Source organism: Thalassophryne amazonica, chromosome 1 (assembly GCF_902500255.1).
Source record: "Thalassophryne amazonica chromosome 1, fThaAma1.1, whole genome shotgun sequence".
Classification (NCBI taxonomy): domain Eukaryota; kingdom Metazoa; phylum Chordata; class Actinopteri; order Batrachoidiformes; family Batrachoididae; genus Thalassophryne; species Thalassophryne amazonica.
Window position 1 is genome coordinate 90,663,362 of NC_047103.1, and position 22,898 is coordinate 90,686,259.

General features: G+C 41.8%; 1 protein-coding gene across 5 annotated transcripts in view; it reads left to right on the top strand.

Annotated features, from left to right (window-relative positions):
• Positions 1–1,648: 1,648 nt before the first annotated feature.
• jcada (junctional cadherin 5 associated a) overlaps positions 1,649–22,898 on the top strand; it is a 147,036-nt gene continuing 125,786 nt past the window's right edge. For 2 of the 5 annotated variants that reach the window (XM_034172471.1, XM_034172447.1), the window contains exon 1: positions 1,649–1,808. The gene's annotated coding sequence lies outside the window, so the exon portion shown is untranslated. Of the gene's footprint in view, positions 1,809–1,855; positions 2,026–22,898 lie in introns of those variants that run through there. The other 3 variants (XM_034172479.1, XM_034172454.1, XM_034172463.1) reach the window with 3 other exon arrangements.

A 22,898-nucleotide genomic window follows, 5' to 3' on the forward strand; every position in this document is an offset into this window, starting at 1 on the left:
ACTTACATTTTGGTGTTCTACTGCTGCTAAAGTCCAAACTGTGATGTGTAGTCCAGTGATGCTGTGCACTGACTTCGAAATTCCATAAAAAAAACAAAAAACTTTGTGTTGTTCCACAGTGCAGCCAAAAATCACATCAGTTTTTCATCTGAACAGCTCTTCATGCCTCCAGATGGCTTACAGCAGAGTCTCGCTTGTGGTGTTGTCCCATGTGCATGCGGTGCGCTACAAAAAAAAATACTGTGTACTCCTCAGTGCAGCAAAAAAGTAAAAAAATTTAAATAAATAAATAAATAAATAAAATCACTTCAGAAATTAGTCCATCTTTTCATTCTAACTTCCTGCATACAGCCTCCAGACGGCTTACAGTGCAGTGGATTTGTTTTGTGTGTGCGCGCGCATGTTGTGTGTGTGTACGCGCGTGCACGTTGTGTGTGTGTGTGTGTAGGTATGTGCGTGTGTGTAGGCGTGTGTGTGTGTGTGGGTATGTGTGCGTTGCCATAGAGTGCAATGGTACCAAACATATGGAACTAAATCTGCACTCTAAATGCAATGCAACACAAATGGGACAAATTAGTCCATGTCATGTGGCACAAAGCACCAATCAAATGACAAGGATCCACTCAGCCCTTATATAAAGTCCAATGGTCCTTGGCTGGCATACCTGTTTGTATGTGCCAGAAATTTGTCAACTCCATGTAGCACAGATGTGAGGCAGTTCTCAGAAACAGTCTTTATACAACTAAATATTAGTTCAGTGATTCACAGGAAAGTTAAATCTTCAAGCATTTTTTAGTTTATACAGTAAATGTTTTCATTTGTAAAAGAAAAATGCAGGCACTGCTATTTTTATTTTTTTTTATTTTTTTTGGAACAGCCTTATATTCCTTTTTCTTCACTTTATGTAAAGTAATAACACATTTGATGATTTTTTTTCTTCTTTGATTTGGAATAGAATGTGCAGTGTTCACAATGCATTTACATGTTTCAAAATAAAAAGCAATTATAAAGATTTTGAGCTCACACAGATTTACTGTGTACTGTGTGAAGTTTTACTCACACAGTAAATTTTGCAAAAATCGCCAGTGTTAAATTAACACCGACATTGTTAAATTCAGACTGTCAGTGTACATATGGTCCCACATTGACCCAGTGTGGAACCATATGTACACTGATTTTGCTGTGCACTTTTGTTTTTTGAAAACACCGCTATTATTTTGAACACAACTGTTTTCTCTAACATAGAAATGTTCATGTATCCATTCCCTGACTTGTCTAAAGAAAACTGGCTGGAGCAGTTATGACTTGAATTGACAATCCTTATATTTGGTTTGTCTAATTACTTATAAACTCTAAAAATAGTGGTACTGAGTTAAAATGGCAGGAATTCCTAAATGATGGATGTGTTCATTTTTATTTAATCCTTTTGTATTAAAGTTAAATTGGTTGTTCCATTTCAACCTTGCTGTGGTAGTGTACAGAGACAAAATTACAAAAACACACATGCTGTACACACGGGATGTGCACGCGGATCCGTGCACCATCAAGATATTCATTGGCAGGTCTGAGTGATGGACAGAATCACACACTTTTTTCTTTATAATGGAGCTTTGGATGTATGTGAGTGGACGCAGTGTGATTTAAGAGTTGTTGCACTGTGTGGTGTGACCTGAGCATCCTCCAGCTGCCTCCTGATCGGGGACCTCCTCCTACTCCTCCTCCTTCTCCTCCTCCGGCTCCTCCAGTACTCATCAGCGGCACCAAGCAGCTCTGCGATCCAGCTGCCAACGCAGTGACGCATTTCACAGGTAAGAGTGTCGACCAGCCGGAATCCGTCGGGCTGTTGGTGTCGTTTATGTGTTTGGTTTGGTGACGGCGGCTGAGCAATCTGTTGACAGCACAGACAGCAGGAGCGTCTCCTCCGCGCTCAGGATTTCCAGCGGTGCGCTCGGTCCGGGATGTCCGTACCTCTCAGGTCAGGATTAACGGCAGAACACTGGCACTTTCCGGACACGACATTTGCAGGTGAAATGAGAGTGTGAAGGTGGTGGTTTGTGTGCGTGTGTGTGTCCACGGAGACGAGCGCCGACGTTTCTGCTGAAGGTTAAAGAATGTTTGACGGAGCTAACGGGGCTAGCGTTAGCCCCGTTATGTCTGGAAGAGGCCAACTCTGAAAACCACACAGTTTATATGAACGGTTCTATATGTTCTAGTTGACGAGGAGGAAATATTTCCAGTACGGAGGGCATTAAATAATCTATTCTGCGACCCTCGTTTGGACCACTGAACTGCCATTGCAACTTGTGTGTTTCTCCGCCGTAGACGTTTTTACTTGTTATTATGTCCACAGTGAGCGTGATTGACGACAGTCAGGAGCCTGACTTAAAAAAAAAACAAACTCTTATTGAAATATCGTTATTAATTGTGGGTTACCGCTAAACCGAATTTAGCTACAGACGTTGAGTGGCTTGTGTGAGGTTTCGCATGTCTCGCACAGCTGTGTCCTTACACGGATAAGCGGTGAAACCTTAAACAGTCTGTTATTATAATGGAATTTTGCGTGCCGCTTCGTACGTGTGTGTCGCGCGCGCGTTGCTGCAGACAGCCCGTCAGCTAATTTCACGACATGATTGATGGCAGCACTCACGTCCTCTGATATCTCATCTTCCTGTCGGTTCTGGTACGCTGTTTGAGAAGACCAGCTGGAAATGAACTGCAAACGGTATTCCAAGTTTGTGCGTGCCGTGACTTTTTCCACACCTGCAGCATGTTTAACATGATGGTGGCTGCTGCTTGACCTCTCGTCTCCTTCACCGCGGCTCGGCGTCATTCCGCGCTCACACCAGGCGCTCCTGAAACGGCTCTGCGCCGGCATTATGGTCATTACGGTAAACAATTAACCGTGGTCGACTTGTTCAGGGTTTCTTTTTGGTAATGAAAAGTGTTGTCGGATAAGACAGTGTATAAAAGAGGTCAGCATGTTTTTTTTTTTTATATAAAATCCCCAACAACCACTCTCTCGAGGAAACTTCTTTGTTGTTTTCCTTTTTTGCCCCCCCTCCACCCCATTTGTCCCTTTTTAAAAAAGCCTGCAATTACGGCCACCCACTAGGAGTTTTTTTTTGCCACTTAACTTTTTTCCTCCCTTTTTGTTCCATGAGGAATCCCATAACAACTACCACCCACACTATAGGAGACTATGGATCTCTTGATCTCTCTCATTTCTTACCTGAGGCCAATATATGGCCATCAGGTATTGCGTATCCATCTGTCTGTCCGTCTGTCTGTTCTCAGCATAAGTCCAGTTTTATTACTGCCACAGTCTTCAAATTCACAGAGAACATTCTTGGGACACAGACCTTGAACAAGTTCGAAGATGGCTAACCTTGACCTATTTTAAGAGGTATTTTAAGACATTAAAATGTGACAGTCTGTACTTGATGATGTTAGCGCGCGAGCATGGTGACGTCGCTTCCTGTTGTTGCTAGGTGCTAACTTCGCTTTGTTTTTTTGGCTAGAAATAACACCTTTCTCAAATATGTAAAAGCTAGTGAGAAATAAACACTTCTAAAACTGAAAACACTGTGTTTGTAACCTGATAACACCTCTGGAAGGATTTACAAAACATTTAGTGGATGTTAGTGTGGTGATGTCGGTAGCAAAACTCTGTTTCATTTGTGTGTAAATATATCCTCTTTGTCATATATTATGTAAAAGCCAGAGAGAAATAAACACTTAGAAAACTGAAAACGCTGTTTTTAGAACCTAACCATACCTCTGAAGTGATTGAAAAGACATTTAGCAGACAACAGGGGTGACAGCCAATCAGAGTAGAGCTGCATCGTGACATCATAGTCTGGTTGCTAGCTGCAAACTCAGTTTTGTGTGTAAATATGTCCTCTTTGTCATAAATTATGTAAAAGCGAGTGAGAAATAAATGCTTCTAAAACTGAAAATGCTGTTTTTGGAACCTAATAATACCTCTGAAGTGATCGGTTTAGTTTTGGAGTGGCATGGGTGACAGCCAATCAGAGTAAATTAGACAGAACACAATGCTCACACGGCCGATGGTATTTTAGCATTGCGTTATTTATTTCCTTAAAAAGGCCCCTCACAATATTAAAAGATTATTAACTGACTGCAAGGTCTGTACGGGGAAATATCAGACCGAGGTGTAAGTATGGGCCGAGCACCAGCAAGGTCCGTGCGAAAAACAGAGGTCTGATATTCCTCTGTACAGACTGAGCAAGTGAGGTTAATAATTAGTTTATTATATGGCTTTTACAAATATATATATATATATATATATATATATATATATAATATACACACCATGGTCAGTGAGAATTCCGTGTCTAACTGGTGTGCACTATTTTCATATATACGCACACATAGTTTGGCGAGTTAAGTTACTGTTATAATCACTCCGCTCTGGTTGTCACCATAGCAACGTGCAAATCAGTTGGCGCAGATCAGCTGTGTTTTGACAGGAGGTGAATGACAGAAATGCGATAAAACATGGATTTCCAAGTGAATTTTAATATTTTTGGCCAAAATAAAACATTTGAGGAATGGAAAGAGGAGGAGAGTGGATGAGAAGAACAGCAAAAGCAACGGCGTAAAGATTTAACAACGGATGAACTGAACAAGATTGAAGACGGGAAAGAAGAAGAGAACGGCTCTATCCTTGCAGGCTGTCGGAGCGCTCTGCATCAAAACAGCGAGCGTAGTTTCTGGACCTGTTGCCAGTTGGTCGCAGCTCCACACAGCAGAGGGGGGGGCGGTGTAAGAGGCCCACTGCGGCGCGAGCCCTCAGACACGGTTAGCGCATCGGAGGCAAAATGTCTTGAGACTGGCATAAAATAGTCCCAAATACTTACGCATTTTTATCAAGTTCTGTTAACTTTAATAAATATTTGTGTGGTAGCTCACTGTGTGGGACCATGGTATAAGCGGATTAAACAACGAGAAGCCGTGCATTATACGGTTTGAATGCACAACACGGAGTAACAGCACTCCGCTTCGCGTTATGGTGTTGTAGACTGCATGTCGTGCATTCAGACCGTATAATGCACGGCTTCTTGTTGTTTAATCCTTTATATATATATACACACACACACACACACACGTGAATGCCTGAATATGAAAGCTGCTGACAGCTCGTAGACAGAGCTCGTAGTCACAGCGGAACTGAAGCCGTTCGCATCAGCCAATCAGAGCACACATAGCGTCGCAGCCGTATAATAATTTATTTTATTTTTGTACATTGTCCCAGTGTCTCTGAAACTGGTCAGAACAATAGTAAAGCTGCAGTGTATCTGAGACCCATAGAAGCATGAAAACAGAAACAAATTTCAATCAGGAGACAAAAAAAGCTACAAATATTATCTTGTTGTCTTTGGGTAAAATGTCATTACTCTGTGTATCCAGTATAGAAATGCAATAGCAAACAATGTATCCAAACTAAATCTAACACGCACACACACAGGCTTGAGTGAACTAGCTACTCACATTATGTAAAAGGGCGCTCAGAGAGAACATACCTCCACCAGGGGACCACAGTCCCCTTAAAGTGCATATCAAATAAAATGTCAAATGAGCTGACTATTCTAAATAAGTAAAGAATTGTGAAAATATTTATATATTTGGTTTTATTTTTGGTGCTATATACCCAGAGAAATTAAGTCATAAACATGAATAAATTAGCATGATTTCACCTGTTTCTAATAAACGCTTAGCTGTCAGGAATATGATTTTTGGTGATATAATCTCAGGTCATGCCCATAAAATGAATGGGAGAAACTTAATGTTTTACTGTTTGAAATGTTTTTTTTTTGTGGACTTAAAATGGTTAAAATGTGTGCTTTGCAAGGATGTAGTCACATGACTAGTGTTGCTTATTAGGTTGACAGATTTTCCAAAGATAATATTTTGAGGAGGAAAGTGAGAGGGTTTTCAATAGTGCGTCTCATACAAACAGCATAAGGCAGGGGTGGGCAGCTTGTCTCAGATAGGGCCAAGAGGGTGCAGGTTTTCTTTGCAGCCACTGACTCCACCAGGTGATTTCACTCATTCCATCTATTCAAAGTGATATTAATCAGTGAAATCACCTGGTGGAGTCAGTGGCTGCAAAGAAAACCTGCACCCTCTTGGCCCTATCTGGAACAAGTTGTCCACCCCTGGTATAAGTGAAGCCCAGCATAGCATGAGAATGGTCTTCAAAGCATGGATCAAACCACAGATTTTATTGTTTCCTTTCATGTGGCCAGAAGAAAATTTTTAACCAAGAATGTTTCACTCCTTCATCTTCAGCCACTTATCAGTGATCGAGTCACTGAGGCACCATCTCCAGCAGGGGATCTCAATCTTCCCTTTTGTGGGCCACGTTAGCCATCTCTGACTGGTGGATCCTGAGGCGTTCCCAGGCCAGTGTGGAGATATAATCTTTCCACCTAGTTCTGGATCTTCCCCGGGGTCTCCTCCCAGATGGACGTGCCTGGAACCCCTCCCTAGGGAGGAGCCCAACGGGCATCCTTACCAGATGCCCGAAACACCTCACCTGGCTCCTTTCAATGCCAAGGAGTAGCGGCTCTACTCCGAGCTCCTCATGGATGACCGAGCTTCACACCTTATCTCTAAGGGAGCCACCAGCCATCCCCCTGAGGAAACCCATTATGGCTGCTTGTACCCGCGATTGAGTTCTTTTGGTCATGACCCAATCCTCATGACCTTAGGTGAGAGTAGTAACGAAGACTGACCAGTAGATCGAGAGCTACCCCTTTTGGCTCAGCTCCCCTTTTGTCACAACACTACAGCAGAATGAATGCTATACTGTCCCTGCTGCGCCAATTTTCTGGCCAGTCTCACGCTCCATTGTCCCCTCACTCGTGAACAAGACCCTGAGGTACTTGAACTCCTTGTTGTGTGGGCCGCCAGAAGAGGAGGTACTGCTGGCCCACCACCAGAGGGCGCCCTGCCTGAAGTGCGGGCTTCATGCACGAGAGGGCGCTGCCGCCACGGACACAGCCGGGAGTGACAGCTGTTACTCATTATGTCCTGACAGCTGTCACTCATTCTTCATCATCCCACTCCATAAAACCCAGACGTCATCTCCACCTCATCGCCGAGATATCGTACTTCAATGGAGGTAATATCCTCAGCCATTTGTGTTTACTTATAAGCTGTATATTGTGAGTGTTTGCAGTAGTACCGGTCCCTCTTCCTGTGGAGGCTGAGTGAGTGCAGGACGGCACTCTTTTCCTCTGAGGGATCACTGTAAATTCATCAGCATATTGAGTGAGAGGTGGAGGTGGCATTCCCACCGTTATTGTTACTGGGTGTACACACACCCACACTTGACTGTCTTTGTTCTTCGCCAGCAGTACCAGATCCGACAGTCGGGGACGGTGATCACCTGGGAATTCGGGACTTGGCGGCTCCAGTATTCACCAGGTTCGGTGGCGGCGGAAATCGTGTGGTTCCGGCTCTTCTCAGGACAGACGTCTTCTATCCTCGAGCCTGCCCACACGTCGCCTTTGTGGATTGACTGTAATCATATTCTGAGATTGTCTGTGTATTCGTTGTGCACCTTCACAACATTAAATTGTTATATTTTGGCTCATCTATTGACCGTTCATTTGCGCCCCCTGTTGTGGGTCCATGTCACTACACTTTCACAACACTCCTTCACTTGGGGCAAGACCGCATTCCCTACCCAGAGTAGGCAATCCATCGGTTTCCTGCTGAGAACCATGGCCTCAGATTTAGAAGTGCTGATCTTCATCCCAGCCGCTTCACATTTGGGTGTGAACCGATCCAGTGAGTGTTGGAGGTCACAGGCTGATGAAGCCAACAGGACCAAATTTAAAAGCAGTGATGAGTAGGGATGAGACGATTAATTATTTTACGATTAATCACAATTAAAAACAAAACATTATGATTAAACAGTCGCTTGAGGTATGCTAAAGCACATTTGGACAAGCCAGCTTCATTTTGGAATAAGGTGCTGTGGACTGATGAAACTAAAATTGAGTTATTTGGACATAACAAGGGGCGGGATGCATGACTGAAAAAGAACACAGCATTTCAAGAAGAACACTTGCTACCTACAGTAACACTGCTCAAAATCTACTAAGGCATTCATGCAGAGGAACAAGTACAGTGTTCTGGAATGGCCATCTCAGTCCCCAGACCTCTCAGTCCCCAGACCTGAATATTATTGAAAATCTGTGGTGTGATTTTAAGCTTGCTGTCCATGCTCGGAAACCAACAAACCTGACTGAACTGGAGATGTTTTATAAAGAAGAATGGTCCAAAATACATGTACCTTCAGTCAGAATCCAGACACTCATTGGAAGCTATGGGAAGTGTTGAGAGGCTGTTTCTGCAAAAGGAGGATCTGCTAAATATTGATGTATTTTTTCCTGTTGGGGCGCCCAAATTTATGCTCCTGCCTGATTTTGTTTAAATAATTATTGCGCACTTTCTGTAAATACTAGAAATTTTATTTCACTTCTCAAATATCACTGTGTTTGTCTGTAATATGATGTATTTAACCAACACTGCTGATCCAAACAACAAATGATGCATAAAGGAAAATCATGGAAATCATCAGGGGTGCCCAAACTTTTACATACCACTGTATATAGTAACTTAGCTTTCGCATTGGGCTCCAGAACAGACAATGTGGTATCTAGGATACTATATTTCTATGCCTGTGGCCACCAGAGGCAACAACATGAATTGGCTGTTGTTTTTGGCTGCTCTCTGTGGCACTGTTGCTGGCGGAGTCAGGAGGACTGTTGTGACGACGGCAGAGGCAACGACAACGGAAGATTTAGTTCCTCTGAAAAAGCAAGTCATATTGCCAGTGTGGCACTTTTTTTGGTTAGTCACAGAATGACAGTGGTGTCATTGAAGATGGCGGGGATCCAACTGGCAAAACCAGCCAAAAAAAAAGTTGCAGTGAAGGCGGGTAACACTATGAATATGATAAATCACCTGAGGGACAACCACCTGGCTGTATACACTCAAATGAAGGTAATGTACAATAACAGATATACATTATGTTCATGACATGTTACTTAATGCCATGTTACTGAAAACTCAACTCTCACCTTTAAGTTACACCATTTAGAGTGACACATTTATATTAACATTCCCTAACAGCTCAACTCTGAATGGTGTAACTTAAAGGTGAGAGTTGAGCTTTCAGTGCAGCATGTGTTTGGCTGTGTGATGTAGGCTAGCTTCTCTGGCAGCTGTGTGATGTAGGCTAGCTTCTCTGGCAGATAATGTTAGGCTGGGCTACATGCCCTGGGCTAATAATTTACCCGGTGTAGCTGTAGCCTCCCTTTCCTTCAGTGGACTTCCACTCCTTCCTCCCATATATGCCAATTGTAGGATAATACTAACGTAACATGGTGCTTGTATGTAGATGTCTAGCACTGAAAAAAATCTTATCACCGTTTATAACATGAAATACACACAAATAGACATGATTAAGTAAAGTTAAAATGAAGTTACAACATTACGATAACAATATCTTATTTCTTTTTTATATTAAACAAAAATATCAAACATAAGTAACCGTGCATTGTTCTTGTGATTTCTGGTACTTTTTTGGTAGAGTTGATTCTTGCATAATAATCATATAATCGTGATTATTCAAAATCTGTAATCGTCTCATCCCTAGTGATGAGACCCTGAACTAGGGATGGGACCGATCCAATCCCGGATCGATATCGGGTTCGGATACAGATGTAATTCACGTATCGGAAAATACCGACTTTTTCCAATACTGGAGAAGAGCCACTGTGAATCCTCTCAACTGCTGTTGTTTGCTCTCTGCTTGTTTGCTGCTGAGTGGGTGGTTTTTGTTTGAGAGAGCTCTTTTCCACAGTCTTCTAGCTGCGGTTAGCGTTGCTGTATTGTTGTTGAAAATGTGTGTGCCAAAAAGTTAGCCGCGTCACTGCCCCGAGGCTGTGAAAAGCCAGCTCAACGTCCAGCCGAGGAGGAGAAGCCGAACAGAGATTCTGTACGCTGAAAGGGAGAAAAGTCTCTATTAAAATCCTGCATGTGAGCGTCTGTGATAATACACTTATAGTACAGTTGAAAGCCTTCGTGTTTCCCAAAAGTTTGAAGTTTGCACAGCACAAAAACAGCAAGAGAGAAAAAGAGAGAGATGCAGGGAGAGAGAAAGCGAGCGAGCAACAGACAGAAACAGAGAGAGGGAGACAGGCAGAGAGAGAGAGAGAGAGGGAGACAGGCAGGAAGAGAGACAGAGAGTGCTGTCTTTTCTCTTTGTCTATAAAAAATATGGCTATGAAAGTCTATAAAAAATAAAAGTACTTAATTCTTTCACCAAAACATCAAATCTAGGCTTTCATCTTAAATACACCTTCTCGCAAATTGTAGCTGAACTTTCAAGTCTGCTTTTTAAGAAAATCTTCATAGAAAATCAACAATAATGATAATAATAATAATATTAAAGCAAACAGAGCTCTGGTATCGGATCGGAAAAGTATCGGCAGATATCCAAATTCAGGTATTGGGTTGGATCGGAAGTGAAAAATTGTTGATTGGTGCATCCCTTCCCTGAACCCACTACACTGAAGACCCTCCTCCCCCTGACTACGTTTGATATCCTGTCCATGGTTATCACAAACAGGATTGGTGACAAGGTGCAGCCCTGGCGGAGGCCAATCCCCACCGGTAACAAGTTTGACTTACTGCTGAGATTCTGAACACAGCTCTCGCTTTGTGAGTATAGAGATTGGATGGCCCTGAGAAGGGACCCTCTCACTCCATACTCCCGCAGCACCTCCCACAGCATCTCCCGGACTACATGATCATACGCCTCCGCCAAATCCACAAAACACTTGTAGACTGGATGGGCATACTCCCAGGCCCCCTCCAGGATCCTTGTGATAGTGAAGAGCTGGGTGGTTGTTCCACGATCAGGACAGAAACTGCATTGTTCCTCTTCAGTCTGAGGTTTGTCTATTGGTCTGCGTTTCCTCTCCTGAAAACGTAAATCTGGCCATATGTGTGGTTTGCACTGCAGAGTTGCACCATGCTAAGCTAAGATGCTACATGCAGGACACCAGCCAATCACGCTGCGGAAGCTGCTTCTATGTTCACGGTTTCGGATAGAATGCGACGGGTGGCCGCTGTTAACTGGGTAGATGTAATGTGGATCAGCTTCAGCATTTGCATTATTGGCCAAGTTGAACTGAACCGACAGCTAAGCCAAACTCCAGACAGCCAGCTTCTGGTTGAGCAAGATTGTTATCCTGTGGACAAAAAAGACAACAGCGGAACAATAATTCTACATGGCTCTGTGTGTGAACACCAGAGAGGCACAGAGACACCACTTTCACATATGTATTCATAATTATTCAGTCTTATTGAGACGTATGTGGTTTTGTTTTCTGAATACACCACTGGTTACAAAGAATTTGAGATGGACTTATGTTGATCGCAAAATACAATAATTTGATTTGAACGGTATATTACATTTGGTGACAAAAAACAGCCCAGATTGACTGTGTGTACTGGAGTAAATCATGAAGTGGACACAGGTGGAGTGACCTTCAGGCAGCTCATATTTAGCACCTGAGGTGCTGAGCCATTTTATGGCTAAAAATAGCTCTGAATCTGTGTATATTTTTTAGACTCTATATGGCTAATTTTATTTTTATCAGCTACATCAGGACTCTAATAATTTAAAGAGTTGGAAATGATTCATTAACGGGTATGTAATTCTTTCAAAATATATTGTTGATTGGAGTGCAATATGCCCTTTAAATTAAAATCCAAGCATTCATCTTTGATTGTGATCACACATCTTTAATCTTGATGCCATAACCTAGAACATTAGGTTTTCCATTGTGTTTTCACAAAGCAAAAAATGTTACATTTACTTTGTGTATCAGCAATGTCTCAATGAAGTGTGTCAGAGGTGTATTGTTCCACTCCAGTACAGGGGGCCAAACAAGCTCCGTTGATACAGTCCATATGATATAGCAGTGCTTTCCCATCGTGGTCCTCGGAATCCAAAGTACTGCAGAGCAAATCAGTCAAGTGTTTTCACCTACGATTACAATCACTATCAAACTCTACATCACCATAAAAGTTTTGGCTGTACTATTCAGTCCTTTTTCATAAATATTCATTGTAATATGAATACCACTATTGCAAACGTGGAAAGTAATTTATAGACGATAATCCATTTAATTTCACATTGTAGTGTCGGTAAAAAAAAATCACAATTGAATATTTTGCACAATTGTACAGTTGTTACAATGTAATAAAGTGAAGCTGTTTTTCTTTTGTTTGTACCTTTTTGTTTTGAGTACATCATGCTTGAAATTGTGTATGCAGTTTCTGGATTTCAAGTTGATCATCATCAGATGTCCAACCGTGCATCTCGCATAAGAATTCTAAGAAGTTTACAATATGTCAGCATGAGTATGGTGATGATTTTCATTCACGTCTTGCCCTGAACAAGCATTAACCTGTAAGGCACCTCACAATTAGTCACTATAGTGGTTCTGAATGTGGTATACTGTCTTGTTTGACCTGACATGAAAACAGCCAATTAATATCCAAAATCTTAAGTTACACATTTTTTATTTTTGCCTCATTTCAGTTTTATTTCAACTCAGAGTTGTTCCCAGCCCTGCTTGGTGTTGCTATTAAAAGCATCCATATGGGTCACTACTCTGGTTGATATTGGTTCCTTGGATATTGATGTTTGGGGATTTTCAAAGAAGACTTTTACTACTTGAATTATTCAGGATAATCTATGAGTCCTTGCATGAGATGAACGCTGGGAAAACAAAGTTGATGGGACTGATATTTTTGGAGAAATAAGCAGTATTAGCTAACAACAGTGAACAATGGACATTGTGCTGCAATGCACCATGGGAGCTTGGGGGTTTAAATGTTGTTGTTGTGGTTCATATTAGTGTAACAGTGCTGTTAGTTGTTGCTCTTATTTAGAAATCTAGGTTTAGTTTATTAGCTGTTGGGGGTCACAAATATAATTCGTTTGAACATCTGATTCTCCGCTCTGCCCAAGATGCTACGTATTGCCAAGGTCAGAAGAATTACAAATCAGTCATATTACTTTGTCACTGTATATAGGCCCCCTGACCCATACTCTGAATTCTTACTCAACAAAAATATAAACGCAACACTTTTGGTTTTGCTCCCATTTTGTATGAGATGAACTCAAAGATCTAAAACCTTTTCCACATATACAATATCACCATTTCCCTCAAATATTGTTCACAAACCAGTCTAAATCTGTGATAGTGAGCACTTGTCCTTTGCTGAGATAATCCATCCCACCTCACAGGTGTGCCATATCAAGATGCTGATTAGACACCATGATTAGTGCAGAGGTGTGCCTTAGACTGCCCACAATAAAAGGCCACTCTGAAAGGTGCAGTTTTATCACACAGCACAATGCCACAGATGTCGCAAGATTTGAGGGAGCGTGCAGTTGGCATGCTGACAGTAGGAATGTCAACCAGAGCTGTTGCTCGTGTATTGAATGTTCATGTCTCTACCATAAGCCGTCTCCAAAGGCGTTTCAGAGAATTTGGCAGTACATCCAACCAGCCTCACAACCGCAGACCACGTGTAACCACACCAGCCCAGGACCTCCACATCCAGCATGTTCACCTCCAAGATCGTCTGAGACCAGCCACTCGGACAGCTGCTGGAACAGTCGGTTTGCATAACCAAAGAGTTTCTGCACAAACTGTCAGAAACCGTCTCAGGGAAGCTCATCTGCATGCTCGTCGTCCTCATCGGGGTTTCGACCTGACTCCAGTTCGTCGTCGTAACCGACTTGAGTGGGCAAATGCTCACATTCGCTGGCGTTTGGCACGTTGGAGAGGTGTTCTCTTCACGGATGATGCGAAGGAGATGTGTTGCACTGCATGAGGCAAATGGTGGTCACACCAGATACTGACTGGTATCCCCCCCAATAAAACAAAACTGCACCTTTCAGAGTGGCCTTTTATTGTGGGCAGTCTAAGGCACACCTGTGCACTAATCATGGTGTCTAATCAGCATCTTGATATGGCACACCTGTGAGGTGGGATGGATTATCTCAGCAAAGGAGAAGTGCTCACTATCACAGATTTCGACTGGTTTGTGAACAATATTTGAGGGAAATGGTGATATTGTGTATGTGGAAAAAGTTTTAGATCTTTGAGTTCATCTCATACAAAATGGGAGCAAAACCAAAAGTGTTGCATTTATATTTTTGTTGAGTATAGATGAATTTGGTGCGTTCATCTCTAACTTGTCAACTAGTGCAGATAACATTCTTATAATTGGTGACTTCAACATTCATATAAATAAGCCTTCTGATCCCCTTTGCAAATCATTTATGGAAATTATGGATGCATTAGGATTCCAGCAATGCATTCAGGATTTGACACACATTAGTGGAAATACCCTGGATTTGGTTCTCGCACATGGTATTGCTGTCACAAATATTGACATCATGCCTCTTGCATCAGTGGTCTCTGATGACTCATTAGGTATACAGTTTTGCTGCCATGTTTAGTGGAACAACAACCTTTGCGGCAACACATCAACTCCTCATCTGTAACTGAACTTGAAGCTAGATTGCCTGATATCTTAGCTTCACATTTGGAAAATGCCCAGTCAGTAGACAGTCTTGTGGATAGTTTAAACTCAGTGCTCAAAACTGCCCTCGACATGATTGCACCACCTATATTAAAACCACGCCCCCCAAAACACAGTCACCTAGGTTCGGTGATTACTTGCGTGATCTCAAGCATAAGGATAGAGGTCTAGAACAGAAATGGCGTAGTTCAAAATTTGAAGTATTCCACCTTGCGTGGCGTGATGCTATCTTAGACTATAAGCATGCACTACAAAGTGGGCCTTATTACTCTGATTTGATCAACAAAAACAAGTATAACTCAAAAGTTCTTGTTCGACATGGTGGCAACACTTATACATGGACAACCACCTGTAGTTCGCTCTCCTTTTACAGCATAAGATTTCTTGGATTACTTCGAGAAGAAAATAGACATTAGGTTAAACATATCCAAGCATGCCTTAACCCAGCCACTACACCCTGCTATTGAGGTGGGTGCCATTTACCTAGATTTACAGAATTTGCTAGTATCTCACTAGGCGTGCTGACAAAACTCAATGTCTGCAAAAAGCACAACCTGCTTATTTGATCTGATACCAACAAAACTGTTTAAGGACCTGTGGTCCACTCTTGGGGTGACTGTGCTGGAAATTATTAATCTGTCATGAACCTTTGGATCTGTTGCTAAATGTTTCAAATATGCAGTGATTAAACCATTACTTAAGAAATCTAATCTTGATCCTAGTGTATTGAAAAACTATAGGTCACTATCAAATCCATCATTTTGCTCTAAATTTCTGCAAAAGGTGGTTTCATAGCAGCTCATGGATAGGGATGGGTTTTGATAAGATTTTATCTATCTATCGATTTCGCTTATCGATCCAATTTCTTATCGATTCCCTTATCGATACTTCTTGTGAATTTTCTGTGTACTAAAAATAGGCTTTACAGGTTTTATATGTCAACAACATTTTATTGAGTCTTAAAGTAAATAAACATGAAATTGGTCACTGGATCCTTAAGCTCTGGACAGAATAAACTCTACATGGTGGATCCTTGAGCTCTGGACATAAATAGAAATAAACAAAATCTGTAGTTTTTGTCAAAAACATTTTCTTTCAGACATTATTGGCATGAATGTCTGTCCATACCTCTGAGCTCAGCTCTTGCAGCTGGCTGTGCTGCACATCAAGATGTAATTCATAAAGAATGCAGGACATCTCATTTTGGTAGGGAAAAAAAAAAAACATTTTAGTTGATTGTAGTTTATTGTCTGTATTACAGTGTTTGGAAAGAGGTGTCATTTTATTTAAAGCAGCAGTTGTTTTTGAAGTTATTAATTCCGACCGGACTTTCTCGGCAGAGAGCCGAGTGTGCAGCATTTGGAGCTGTGCCAACGGAACGGTGGAAAATTCTTGTTTCTTGACTGCAACAAGAGTCCCATTTAGTGACTTTAATCCACAAAAAAGTGACTCACAATTGACATTTTAATGGCTTTGTGAGGGGTTCAGAAGTGGACTTGCCGCTTCTGAAGTGCAGTGAATCAAAGAACTAACGAGCCTGGGGATTGAAGCATTGCTTCATTGGTTCACGCTTCAAAATGGAGTCGCGCTGCAGAAGCATTTGATTACAGAGCCACTGCAGGGTCTCTAATCAACGTAGAGAAATTATCATTTTCCAAACAAACACCCTCAACGGCCGCTCTGAAGGACCAATAAGGGAAAGACTATTGATATTAGTGGATCAAATCATTTCTTAATGATACCTGAAAAGAACCAGTTCTCGATACCCAAACCTACTCTTGGACCACCTTATGGGGAATAATCTTTTTGCGCCACTGCAGTCTGCTTTTAGAAAATATCATTCCACAGAGACAGCTCTCACTAAAATGGTGAATCATCTTCTGCTTGCAATGGATTCGGACACCACTACTGTTCTGGTGCTGTTAGATCTCAGTGCTGCGTTTGATACCATGGATCATCATATTCTACTTGATAGGCTGGAGAATCATTTTAGGATTACTGGGAATGAATGCCTTTATGGCCCAGTCACACGGCACACAATGTTTCCTGAACAAAGGGAAAAAATAAAAAAAAGTCACAATTCGTTGAGAAAAAGTGGATGAAAGCGCTTTATCACTGAATAGCCTGCAAAGCAAGCGCGCAAAAGGGATGAAAGAGGAACTAAATGAAACCAAAGCTAACGTTGATTTCAACGCTTAAAACGAAACGCGCCTGGAGCCACTGTTGGAGCAGTGTGTGTCTGCATCTCTGAGTTATTAGGACTTGGTGCTGGAACGGAGCTCATAGCACCTGAGTCCTGGAGAAACTGCAAAAAGAAGCTGTGGAGATCTGTGTCCACGTCGGTGGGTCCACCTGCTGTGGTTCCTCATCCAGAACAAAAGAGGCCTCATGTCCTCCATCATCAGAATCCACACTGTCTGTCAACGCGCTGTGGGCTCCGTCTTGCTCCAATTAAAAAAAAAAAACCTCTGGTGTGCCGTGGTCACTGCTCTATGACTGTATTACATTACTAAGTCATATATATTGATTTATAACAGAAAATTGTCAAAAGGGGGAATAAATATAAGTGTAAAGATAATTGAATATGTCAGTGCAGTAAAGTGATCAGTCCGTGTGAACACCGCGCATATACACACCATGTGCGGTTATTTCCTCCAGCTGTAGCTGATCCACAATGTGAATTCTGCCTTCCAAAACAGCTCTTATATAATCATTTGAATTAGGTACCTGTTGCCACATGTACATAAGGGCTGCATTGTCATTTCTACACTCATATTGTTATATTTAATAAAAAAATAATAAGCGCATACAGGAGCTGCTGCCGCCGCTGTATTCCAGTACCGTCGGAAATTACACAGCTTTTTTGTTGTTTCAAATTCAGCAGTTGATTGTGGCAAAATAATTAAATGTAACCATACAAAAGATTCATTCTGGCCTATATAAGGTGCCAGCAGCATGCAGGAGCTGCTGCTGCCGCTGCCTTCAAGTACTGTTGGAAATTACACAGCTTTTTTGTTGTTTCAAATTCAGCAGTTGCTTGTGGCAAAATAATTAATTGTAACCACACAAAAGATTAATTCTAGCGTATATAAGGTGCCTGAGCCCAGTGAAGCTGACTCCCCACCCAGATAAAAAAATCCAAGCAAACAAGCTGAGTCTGCCCTGTAATTTTGGACGGTACATGAACGCAGCAGCAGCGCTCACAAACGGCTTCTGCACTGTGTGAAAAAGTTCAGCTGGTCGAACGAAGTCAAACTAAACGCTAACATTGCAAAAACTAAGCACACGATAAAAAAAAACATCAAGAACGACAGCAACATGAAATACGGACAAATTGAGGTTTTCGTTACCCTTCGTTCAAATCTTTTGACAGTTTAAAAATCCTGACAAAGTGCTCGCTGCAGGAACAAAGCTGAGCGAAGGTTAAACGATGCCAACGAAAGTTTATATTTCTTGTTTTGTTAGGGCTTTGTGCCGTGTGACTGGGCCATTACATGGTTGACATCATACCTGGCCAGTCACTGTGTTTTGTACAGTAACACTACGTTTAAGCTTAGTGACATGAAATTTGGGGTTCCACAGGGGTCTGTCTTAGGCCCCCTGTTTTTCTCCCTTAATATAGCACAAAATGAATTGCTCCAGTTACGAAAATTATGCTTTTCGTGATGGGAGCACGAACAATAGATTAATTTACTTTTTGTGATGCTGTCATGAAATGGCATGAGAGTGGGTTGCGTTTATATAATGAGATATAAATTACCATGCAGTAATCTGTATTTACAGCCTAGGATCCTTCATAGCTCAGTGAGCATGCAAACAATAGCTGTTAGTAAATGTTTGTAAATGGGGTAATTTCAAGAATTTACATAGCCACAGTTGCAAACCCCCAAAACACACACACAAACACACCCCAGTTCATATAAGCACACAGTTGGGCCTTTTTATAGAGTATCTCCTGTCGTTTCACAGAAATTGTCAGGGAAATCTGAAGTGTGTTTGTGCATGATCACTGGCATGTGTTATATTTGAAAGCTTTCACACATCCTTGAGTCTGTGAACACATGGCCCTGTTAGATGCCCCGAGGAGGGATGTGACTGGAGGTGAGGTATGGTACAATGGGAAGCACATTAGAAGAGAAATGCCTCATTAATTCTATTCAGTAGAGGACACTAGAATTGGCCAGTGAAAACAGGGGCCCTTTCAAATTATTAAATGAGTCATATGACTTCAGCTTTCAGAAGTAGACTGTAAACTGTCATTAAGAATCTAATGTTAGGTTATCTTTCTTTGATCACATCTTTTTAGTTTGTACAACTTGAATAATACATGACTGTAACTGTATATTAGAGGTGTAATGTTATTAAATACATCAGTTTGTAGATTTCAATAAAAGAATGAAAGTATTTTCATGTTTCAGTCCACTATATAGTTTGAAATATGTTACACACAAACATTAGGCAAAATATCTAATCAAAACAGTGAGGTAAACAAAGATATTTTCTTGCATGCCTTTTATAAGGTAATAGTTGCGGTGAACATGAATACAGTTATACCCCCATCACACAGCCGGAATCACACAGAGTGACGTTGGATTTATGAACTGGCACACATCCGAAACGGTGTCGGATTTCAAAACATTCTGACAGCCATCTGCAGAAGTCGACACAGTTGGTCAAAATTTGACGCCAGCAGATTTTGACCAGCTTCTCCGGGCACCATCAAGATGGGACACCTATCCGACGGTGTTATCTGAAGACGATCTAACCGCAATTTACATATTTCAATGGCGGCAAAACGGGATCCGAAACGATTTGAGAACATACAAGGGAAGCTCGAGATGGATCTGGTACAGTATGCCTGCCGGTATGACCCACAGTTCCACATATAATAATGCCCCCCCCCCCCCCCCGCCCCCCCGGAGTGCAAAGGAACTGTTGAACTGTATGTGGCACGCATCATCATGATAATAGTTCAGAATTATTATCATGTACAGTGAATGTGAACAGCTATCAAACTGAAAGCTCTGTGCGCATGGTGCCACAAATCTGAATGGGCTGTTATATCCGCAGTAGACCTTACAGTACAGATATTTATCCATTCCTTCCCATGGCCAATGTAAATATTGTGAACTACTACTACTTCTCCATCATAACATGGGCAGCTGCCTCTCTGTGGCGCGCAGTAACGCATCATTGCATGCGTCAGGCTCTGAGCTGAACAGATCTCACATTGTAATAAATGTTCACCTTCTAATTCTGGAGGAAATATCACATGGAGCTTGTGACAGGCCATTATACCATTAATAAACATGCAACTTACTTCCAACAGCGGTCCAGGGGTGTTTCACAGCGCAGACGAGGACATGAAGCCAGGACAGCAGCCTGCGGTTAGAATCCTCTCACCCAAAAGGAAAAAATAATTCCATGTGATAATCCAACCATCGCGGTGTCCAGAGTTGCGTTCTGCTGCTGAAGTGAGCAAACAAGAAAGAAGAAAGTTACCTGGAAAGGCTCCATCTGAGCGACTGTATGGCCCAACTGCCAGCAAACTTTGGAGAGAAGCTGTCCACTTGTCCAGTGGAAGGCACGTGCGCTCCGCATGTGCTTAGTGGCCCATGCAGTGCTATATATATATATACAACCCCTGGCAAAAATTATGGAATCACCGGCCTCGGAGGATGTTCATTCAGTTGTTTAATTTTGTAGAAAAAAAGCAGATCACAGACATGACACAAAACTAAAGTCATTTCAGATGGCAACTTTCTGGCTTTAAGAAACACTATAAGAAATCAGGAAAAATAATTGTGGCAGTCAGTAACGGTTACTTTTTTAGACCAAGCAGAGGGAAAAAAATATGGACTCACTCAATTCTGAGGAATAAATTATGGAATCACCCTGTAAATTTTCATCCCCAAAACTAACACCTGCATCAAATCAGATCTGCTCGTAAGTCTGCATCTAAAAAGGAGTGATCACACCTTGGAGAGCTGTTGCACCAAGTGGACTGACATGAATCATGGCTCCAACACGAAAGATGTCAATTGAAACAAAGGAGAGGATTATCAAACTCTTGAAAGAGGTTAAATCATCACGCAATGTTGCAAAAGATGTTGGTTGTTCACAGTCAGCTGTGTCTAAACTCTGGACCAAATACAAACAACATGGTAAGGTTGTTAAAGGCAAACATACTGGTAGACCAAGGAAGACATCAAAGCGTCAAGACAGAAAACTTAAAGCAATATGTCTCAAAAATCGAAAATGCACAACAAAACAAACGAGGAACGAATGAGAGGAAACTGGAGTCAACGTCTGTGACCGAACTGTAAGAAACCGCCTAAAGGAAATGGGATTTACATACAGAAAAGCTAAACGAAAGCCATCATTAACACCTAAACAGAAAAAAACAAGGTTACAATGGGCTAAGGAAAAGCAGTTGTGGACTGTGGATGACTGGATGAAAGTCATATTCAGTGATGAATCTTGAATCTGCATTGGGCAAGGTGATGATGCTGGAACTTTTGTTTAGTGCCGTTCCAATGAGATTTATAAAGATGACTGCCTGAAGAGAACATGTAAATTTCCACAGTCATTGATGATATGGGGCTGCATGTCAGGTAAAGGCACTGGGGAGATGGCTGTCATTACATCATCAATATATGCACAAGTTTACGTTGATATTTTGGACACTTTTCTTATCCCATCAATGGAAAGATGTTTGGGGATGATGAAATTATTTTTCAAGATGATAATGCTTCTTGCCATAGAGCAAAAACTGTGAAAACATTCCTTGCAAAAAGACACATAGGGTCAATGTCATGACCTGCAAATAGTCCGGATCTTAATCCAATTGAAAATCTTTGGTGGAAGTTGAATAAAATGGTCCATGACAAGGCTCCAACCTGCAAAGCTGATCTGGCAACAGCAACCAGAGAAAGTTGGAGCCAGATTGATGAAGAGTACTGTTTGTCACTCATTAAGTCCATGCCTCAGAGACTGCAAGCTGTTATAAAAGCCAGAGGTGGTGCAACAAAATACTAGTGATGTGTTGGAGCGTTCTTTTTTTCTTTTTCATGATTCCATAATTGTTTCCTCAGAATTGAGTGATTCCATATTTTTTTCCCCTGTGCTTGGTCTAAAAAAGTAACCGTTACTGACTGCCACAATTTTTTTTCCCTGATTTCTTATAGTGTTTCTTAAAGCCAGAAAGTTGCCATTTGAAATGACTTTAGTTTTGTGTCATGTCTGTGATCTGCTTTTTTTTCTACAAAATTAAACAACTGAATGAACATCCTCCGAGGCCGGTGATTCCATAATTTTTGCCAGGGGTTGTGTGTGTGTGTGTGTGTGTGTGTGTGTGTGTGTGTGTGTGTGTGTGTGTGTATATATATATATATATATATATATATATATATATATATATATATATCACACAGCTGACTGATAATTACAGCCCCACACGTGTGTGCGGAGCGCAGGTATGCACATGACAAAAACAGCACTCCGGTCTGCCCTGCATCAGGCAGTCTGCAGCGCCTTTTATGGCCGTCTGACAGCAATCTGTGTCATCCACCTGCTGTCTACCTATGCTTTGGATGCCATCATACAGGTGTGGACGATGCAGTCTGGATGTGTTTGAACCGTGGCTGGTTACGCCTCTTTTCCGCCCGACTGCGTTGGATAATGGCAATATTTGCCGTGTCATAATGGCTCCTCCACATTCTTGCTATGTGTGACAGGGGCCTTAGTGATACTGCAGTCTAACATTTGATCCCAGTGACTTTGACTTTCACCCAAATGTTTGACCTCTGGCTGACCTGGTCAGGCCATTTCTGGAATCTACCTAAGTGTGTACCCCATTTGGTTCAAATCAGGTTGAAAATCAAATTCCTTAACTCTTGCCTAAAGGACAATTTTGGCATGTCTGGTAGGAGTCAACATAAGGACTTTTTACAAATTTGACCTTACTGGCATCCTGGGAAACTCCAGAGCCCACATCCATATATGTGCCACGTTTGGTGCAAATAGAAGTGAAAAATGAAAATTTTGACCTTTGACCCCAGAGACCTTGAACCCAATGATTACACTTTGGTAAATTTGATCCACAATTCCAGAATGCACCTATGCCATGTTTAGTGAACATGAGAGTTACCCCAGTGACCTTTGCCAAAACAAACCCTTTAAGGGCAATTCTAGAGCTGACCATCATCCTCATATGAAGTTTGGTGGAA